Below are 8,306 nucleotides of genomic sequence, written 5' to 3'. Positions count from 1 at the left end.
CATCCCCCACCCCCCTCCCCCGCAATGGGAACGGGACTGAGACTAGAAAACTAGTTTCATATTGGAAACTAAGGTCCATTACATGGTATCTTTAAATCACTGGATTTGTTTTTTGTATAAGTCATGCAGATGGCACAAATTCTGTATCTCATAATGTCTTTTCTCCCCACAGTCCCCCATAAAATTAAGATATTTTGTTTTTCAAGGTAATGAAAATATTGGTAAAAGTATATGTGGCTGTAACATAATTTTTTTTAATAACTTCTCTAACATAGGTGTTTTGAGTGTATGATTTACAGAGCTCCAACTGTATACAATACTGAAATATCAAGTTTTAATTTGAAAAGTTAGATTTATAATGACGTTTTAAAAATATTTTGAGTAGATATTGTTTGTAACCTAAAATGATTTTTGTGCTATATTTTAGAAGATAAGAAAACTTGTGCATATTATAACTATTTTATTTTAGATGCATTTTTTTAGAGTCAAAAAAGTGGGGCTTCCTAGTAATGCTATAAATTTAAAGCTGTCCTACAGCAAGATAGTACAATGCAAATATGACTTAATAAGATCACAAACTGAATTTCAGCAAAACAACCAAGATTTACATTAAATTAGGAATTTTAAAACCGATTTAGTTTGTTTTACTGAGCATTTGCTTAATAACATTTCGCCTTCTTGCAATCTTTTTAAAGACAATAATTCGTCTGTGAAATGCAGGCACATCCTCAGTAGAAAAATTGAAAGCAACAGCTCACTTTCTGAAACCACACATCTAGTGATATAAAGAAATATTTCAGCTCTACGAAATTTAATAAATCATCCCATTTCCTAATTTGATCATATTAGATGCTGATGTGGAAGAAGCATTTCAAATACCATCTCCTCATTAATATACATCAGTCTGGGGAATAGAATGGAATACTTATGCAGAGATGTCACAGTTACTGTTTCTTAGTTTACTAAGTGGAACAGGTTGATGTGATACTGGGTGCTATTTGTCAATGTCTTGCTAAAATGGTTTGGGTCGAGTTATGGAGTCCAGAAAGACGGCGGCTGATAAATCAAAAGTGGATTGAGTGGACAGGAGGCAGTGATTGATACTGTGACAGGATATGAAGAAAGGAATTTTGATACAAGCATGCATGATATTGAATATGAGAAGGAAAATGGCCCTGGAGTATGGATATTATTCAAGGAAATGAGAATAATAATATCATCTTGAAATTATTGCTGGGTGAAGATTAGGATAGTATGCTTCTCCTGAATGAAGAAACTCAGATTTTATATAATTTCTATGTGGATAGAGTCTTGGTAATATTTTTAGAGTTTCACTGCAATTGTTCTGCAAGTTAATCGTATATGAAAATACTTGCTTTACATCAGAACTTGTAATGCAAATCTTTTAATTCATGTAGCTTTAAATAGAATTAACCAAAAGATTTTAATCTTTATTCCTTGATGTCATACAATTCTGTGATTATAGAGTATTTCACTATAATTGCCTTTAAATATGCAAGTTTGTTTTTATTGTCTGCCAAGTGCTTTTTGGCTTTTCCCTTTACATTAAACTGAAAACTGCTGCCTTGAAATATCTTTAACACAGTTCAACTTAAAGATTGACACAATAACACCTAGTACATCTATACATATGTAAGAGAAAAATATCGTGTGTAAAGTAATCCTGTTTGTAGAATTGATGCCTTTGGACTGTCACTAAAGGAAGCGTTTGATCAGTGAATGAGTTTTCTTTTTTCCTGTGTGTGTGTGTGTGGGTGCATGATTACATCTTATTTCTTTACCATTCTTCCAGTCTAATTGATTTACTATTGAAATGCGTGCATCTTATTGCAGTCCCGTGGCAGGGCGACCTGTGCCATCCAGGCTATGGATGGCTTTGGAATAGACTTGTTTTTTGGTATGAAAAAGCAGCTTGTTGACTGAAGCTTCCATTATCCTAGCAATGTAAGCTAGAATTAACTTACGTTCAACCCTCATAGCTTGCCAAATTCTTTGTGTTTAGCACTTATAGTTTGTAATATTTAAAAATAGGGTCCTGTGGTCATGCAGAGAAGTGCAATGTGAAAAGGGTCATTAAATAAGTAAGAGTTAAAACCCCACTAATTTCTTTAAAATAGTGCTGTGTTGGTATACACACTGAATAGTCAGGTTCACAAATTTAGCGACCTCTAAAGGTAGTGTAATTTGCATTGCCTGGTTTATGACACACAGTGATGATGGAATTACAAGAATTCCCTCCCACCCCTTTCTAGATGCATTTTCAACACTGCTGCTTCAAACACAAATACAATACTAGACAATGCTTACCCTGAAGTTAGAAATTCTTTCCATTGGGTTTGATCTGTTCTCAAAAAGGCCATAGCTTCATTCTCATACCTATTCATGGCTGGGCAAGCTGTAAATCCTTGCTATGTATCAGTTGTTTACCTGTGTTCTTTATAGAGTGCCACTGTATAGGGAAGATCTTAAGCTTTTTGCAGGTTTCAGTTTTTAGTACTAGCAAGGGTCAGTCATCTTTTGCCTGAGGGCTTTTTTTTTGTCTTTGAGAATTTCCTTTTTTAATATCTTCTTAAAAACAACCCAAACCATTGCTAGGAAATATTTTACTGAAGAGTCGATATTGCACAGTGAAATGTTGTTTGTAAGACTTTTCAAAGATATAAACAGTATTATCATTGAATACTTTTGTATTTGCATTACTTGGAATGGTGACTAGGAATGGGTCTGTCTTCGGTTAGTCTCTCTTTTTTTCCATGCATCATATTATTTTAGTGTGGTAGTATTAACGTGTTAGGGTCTTTCCAAATTAAAACTCTGGCCTATCAGATCTTACAGCTGATAACAAGTGTTGGATCAAGACATAATCTGTACTAACTTGTGTTCAAACCTTCCTATTAGTTACAGGCTGTATCTGTCTGTTCTGGTTAGCATGCGCTAATGCATAGCTTCTAATAGATTACAATGTAGAGTTTTAATTATGAACAACTTCAGGTAGAATTTTCTAGAACAGCATTGTCCTGAAAAGAAAATAAAGGTTCTTAGGAGAGAGGAAGATAAAAGGGATGTGCATTTTGAGGTAGATGTTAATGTCAGCAGCAATATGTAGTAGAAGAGATAATGGCAGATAAACAAAGAGCAAAATTGTGAGGGGCCTTGCAAATTAGACAGAGTTTGTGGAGGAACAGGAGGAGGTAGAGAAGAGATTAATAAAATAAAAAAGAGAATGGAGTGGCTCAAGTAGTGGGCAAAGATCATCACACAAATAAAATGAATAGCAGTTGTGTGGATTTAGAAGACTGATTTTTAAGAATGTTGTGAAGAAAGACTAAATTTAAATATGATGCAGATATATGGATTAAAGCTGAAGTTGGTTTCAGTTGAGCAGAGGTCTTGCCTACGGGAATAAGCATTAACATAGGTGATGTTAGCTGTTCTGGGGGAAAAAGAGGCTTAGGGAAGAAAGTGAAGGTTTTCTGAGTTGAGCATTCTACAGACATCAGACAATATGAATTTTATTGTCTGATGGGAAGGAGATGGAAGGAATTAGGAATTGAAGTTTGATTAACAATAGCAGTATTGACTTAGAGCAATAAGATAGCTACGAGGAAAGGGAGCGGGTACAAACATGGCTTTGTCTGTGTATCTGCTGTAAGAAACAAGAAATGACAAGACAACTGTGAAGAGCAAGGTTGGGCACACGTTGTCAGACAGTGTTGAAAAGCTGTCTTAAGCTATAAAAATGCTTTGGAAATACCTCTTTTGGAAATGGATCCAAGAATTTTCCAAAGAGAAGCAGATAAAAGTCCTATAAGAAATCAAGTGATGCTATTTAATCAGAATATTTCTTTTGAAATGTTTCATTACTACTTTTTTTTGCCTGGTAGTAGCTACTGGAGTTACTATTCTTTTAACACTTGGTCTGCTGCCTAGGATATTTTTTCTTCTGTCCTTGCTACACAAATTAACACACTCACATGCAACGAGATGTGCAGACCCACATAATTACGTAAGGAATCAGTGTAAATGTTACATGCTTGTCTGTCTTCTTACTGGTGGGGAAGGGGAAGTTTGGAGTCTTTGGTCCATTAGAATGTGTATTTAATTAAGATATTTTAGTTTTCTTTCATTAAACTTCAAATAAAGGCTTGGGGCAGGGAAGAACTAGTGAAATTCAGATTACTGAGTTCGCTCATGTGATCTTTAGTTTTTCTGTGGATGGTAACGTCAGATCATATTTCTTCTTTTTCCCCCAATAAATCAAAGCCTGCAGTTTTTATTTAGGATCTTGTTGCATTACAGGTTGTATCACCGATAGTCACTAAAAAATATTTTTTAGCTATAATAACTGACTTTTTCAGAAGGAACTTAACAGTTTGTCTACATGAGTGCACTGGAAAAAATACAGGGGTGAAGCAGTAGCACTGAAGATACCCTACAGCAATAACCCATCAATGAGCACATTACCAAGATCTAATTGACCGCTTTGGAAATTAAACTTCATAAGGCAACGCCAAGGGCTCTTAAGTTATCAATAAGGCCAGATAGCTGCTAGTGACAGTTGCTTTGATGCCTTTCATTGGTATAAAAAAAAAAGCCTTAAAGATATGAATGCATAAGTGCTGTTCATTTAGAACTAAGTATTGAGTCTAATTACATGTAAACTTTTTTCCTAAAGCAGTCCAGGTGTTATGTACACAGAATGTATTTTAAGTATAGCTTCTTATTTTTCTAAAGCCTTTTATTTCTCCCTTTGGGAAAGGGTGTATTTGCAGGTTAGTGGGTTTTTTGGGGTGATTTTTTTTTTATGCTTCAGTTTTCTGTTTGGGAAAAGGTACTCAGGAAGACAAGAATAATAATATGATTCCCCTTAGTGGAGAACTGGCTTTTTGATTTCAATGTGTCTACATTCTAAACTACTATGTATTTTTACTTTTTTTAATCCTCTTTCTCTGCTACCAAAGCTCTGGCCATGAAATAGAATCTATTATTTTTTGCTGCAGAGATCATGTTTCTAGAGGCAGCTATGCAAACCAACATATAGCAGATGTCTTAAAGATGCATTGGTGATATTTGCTGTGTAAACTGCCGCTGTTTCCAGTGTTAGCTTCTAGAATGTGATTATCAAAATGTGAAACACAAAATTGTAGAATTTAGTAGAAACATTTTATGGTTTATGTTATTCCCATCTTTCTTTCGAGTTCTAATAACATAGGACAGTGACAGTAACAGTATCTAGTTTAAAAAAATGCAGGCGAAAAACATGTATTTTTGCCACAAAAATGTTTTACTCTCTTTTCTATGGGACTCATCAGAACGTAAAAAAAAAAAAAACCCAAAAAACCCCCAAACAACCAAAAAACAACAAACCCTAGCAAGAGTAAGCGTTACGCTGTGACAGTGGAATACAAGCAGCTGTCAACCCTGTGTATTACAAAAATTCAACCTGAATTTTGTTGAATGTACCTAAGTCAACCTTGCTGAAGTTGTATGTGCCAGAGTTAAGATTACATGTACAACCCTAGTTCAGCTTCCCTGTTCACGATAGCTTTAATGATGGATTATTGTTTCTTCCAAAGATTCCTTGACACGTTTACTTTGTGTATTAATAGATTGGTTATCATAGTCCTTCTCAATTATCTTTGTATATTAGTCTTGTGTTATTTTATTCAAGCTACATGAGGGGCAGTTATAACAAGATGGTTGTTCCTGTAACCAGCCACCTTGGATCAGGGGCCAGCAACATTTGAAGTATGCTGTGCCTCATGCTTTGCTTTTCTCAAACTAGAGGTTAAATATGTTGCTAGAAATGTATTGGGTCCTAGGAGAAATTAATTACCAGAGAGATAAGATGTTCATCAGTAATGGTTTACCTCTGTGGCTGGAAGTTAGTCTGGAACTTCGTGGGAGCCAGGATCTGGGGACCACTGCCTTTCTGAGGTATTCTTCTCAAGGTATTATGGTTCTTTGCTCTTAGCTGTGCTGTATGCCATTCAAAAATCCTTTTTTGTGACAGACATGGTAGTTTCTGACTCTTGCTGTAGAGGATTTTTTGTTGTTTTTTAGAGATGATCACTCTTCCGTATAAATCAGTGTACATGCTGTGGAATACTTTGATCACTGCTTTTGTCCAAGATTTCAGTTGAAGCCGTTGCTCAGTAGCAGGGCATTGCTGTCTTCGTGAGTAAGACAGTAGCTGCTGCATACAGTATTTTTGGAACCTTTGTACAAACAAATTTTATCCCGTACAAATCAATTCTACTTCAAGATCCGGATAGGCAGCTGCCAGTTTTTGTTGATATTATGACCAAAGTGTGCTTTGGGAGCGAGCTCATGTCAGGTTAAGCTGATTGAAGTTGGGGTACTGTGACACTTGTCTGACTGTCCCTTCATCCTTTAGTGCCTGTTCTTCTCCTCCCACATCTATGCTTCAAGATAGTTCAGTGCACTGATCTGTCTGAAAGCTCTATCTTGCTCTCTTTTAGTGAGGAGCAAGAGAAACAGGGTGAGATGCCCACGTATGGAGAATGTGGGTTGGAGAAAAAGGGTCAAGCCTGGGTTGTTCAAGTTGAGATCAGGTGAGAGGCAGTTTTAAAGCTGGAGTAAGGCACTGGGAACAGGGAACGCTGCCAGTTTCTAAGGTAAGGCACCGTGTCTCCCTGAAATGCAAGAGCAAGAATATATATAGATGATAACGCTTCATCTGGTCCTAATATAGGTTTATTGGTATAAAACTTTGGCCCTATCGGAGTCGATGGCAAAGCTGCACTTGACTTCAGTGATTCCAGATTTAACTGAGGTGTGATGTTATAGGAAGAAAAGATTATTAAAAAAAACCAAAACAATTTCAGGCATATGTGTAGAGCCTTTGTCTTCTTACTGTCAAAATAGTGTTTAAGTAATTACCTGAGCAAAATATTTTGTTAAATATGTGATCGCATAAGGAAAAAATGTGAAAACTTCCATTTGTTTTTGCATAGTGTAACTGGAGAGAGTTGTATTTAAATAGAATGCATGTTTAAAAAAAAATTAAAATCTAGGAAACTATAGGAAATTAACTTACAGTTAATATTAAGGTATAAGTATTCAATACTTTGGAATTACTCTTGTAGAAATTTTTTATTTTTAATCTTTAAGTTTTCTGCAAATTCATATATGCGTACCTCCAAAATACCGTGAAACATATGCTTTCAATATGGAGTTTCCTTATCCATAAATATTATTTTAAAATATTCTTCAGTTGCGGTTTTCATAGGAACATATCAACTCCTAGTAAGGCAAACTGAAAAACTCTCACTGACTTTAAAGAGTTGTATTATGCTCAGCTTGAATAAATGATTTCAATAGTTTTGTAATTCTGTACTGCTCATTTATATCCTAGAAATGGAAGCAGGGGCAGTAGTATGTTGTTTTTAAATTATGCATATACTGTTAGATATCTATTTTTCTTCTATAGTTTTTGCTTCTCTTACATGGAAACATGCAGGGGTAAGCTAAATTGTAATAGAATTTAAATTAATCTGTGGCATAGCACTGAAAATCTGTTACCAGTCTGTATCAAAAAGGTATGTTAAAAGTTTTCCTGTTAAACCTCTAAGCTTCTTGATTGGAGAATGGGTAAAAAAAAAAAAAATCCTTTTCCTATTTTTCTACTATATAGTCTTCTTGAAGTTCTTCCAAATTAGATTTTAAATGCCAATTAGGAGGTTGAATATACTAAAATAAAAGCAAATATAACCAAAATGGCCTCACCTTATGGCTAGTTAGGCTTTTTCTCTAAAAAGCGGAACCTTTGCTCTGAGCATGGCTTTGAGAAAGATATTCAGCTTAATGAACACATTAATTAGAACCATAACTATTTATAAGATAATTAGAAACGAAGCATGGTAAACTGGGCTTTTCCTGCAATTAATGGAGGATTAATTACTGGAGGTAATGAAGTGGATTTTTAAATGCATTAAGGTGAAGTACAGAGATGTGCAAGGCTTTGTGATAGTTGCATAATTATTCCAGGCTGTTTGAGCATAGCTCATATGAGATCGCTAATAAGCATCATTGCATCATTATGTATGCACTTAAAAAGACTTACCACCAAAATGACTGCCTAATTATTTCTAATTGGCAGGAGTCTGTGTAGTCATTGAGCTGTTTGTAGCCATTTTAAGGTTCATTTAACTATCCTTGGGGCCATGTGATAGATGGAAAAAAGCTTCAACTACACGCTGGCCTTGGCTGGCGCCGTTAATCAATTTTGGTGGGCTTCAGTTTGAAATGCATTTGCTCATGCA

At 35.3% G+C, this 8,306-nt stretch overlaps 1 protein-coding gene across 2 annotated transcripts in view; it reads left to right on the top strand.

Moving 5' to 3' along the window:
- RSRC1 (arginine/serine-rich coiled-coil 1) overlaps window positions 1-8,306 on the top strand; it is a 172,675-nt gene that overhangs the window by 5,430 nt on the left and 158,939 nt on the right. The gene's annotated exons all lie outside the window — the stretch shown is intronic.

Source organism: Pygoscelis adeliae, unplaced genomic scaffold (genome assembly GCF_000699105.1).
Source record: "Pygoscelis adeliae isolate BGI_AS28 unplaced genomic scaffold, ASM69910v1 Scaffold241, whole genome shotgun sequence".
Classification (NCBI taxonomy): Eukaryota; Metazoa; Chordata; class Aves; order Sphenisciformes; family Spheniscidae; genus Pygoscelis; species Pygoscelis adeliae.
Note: the sequence above shows the minus strand (reverse complement) of the source record. Positions and strands in the feature narration are given on the sequence as shown.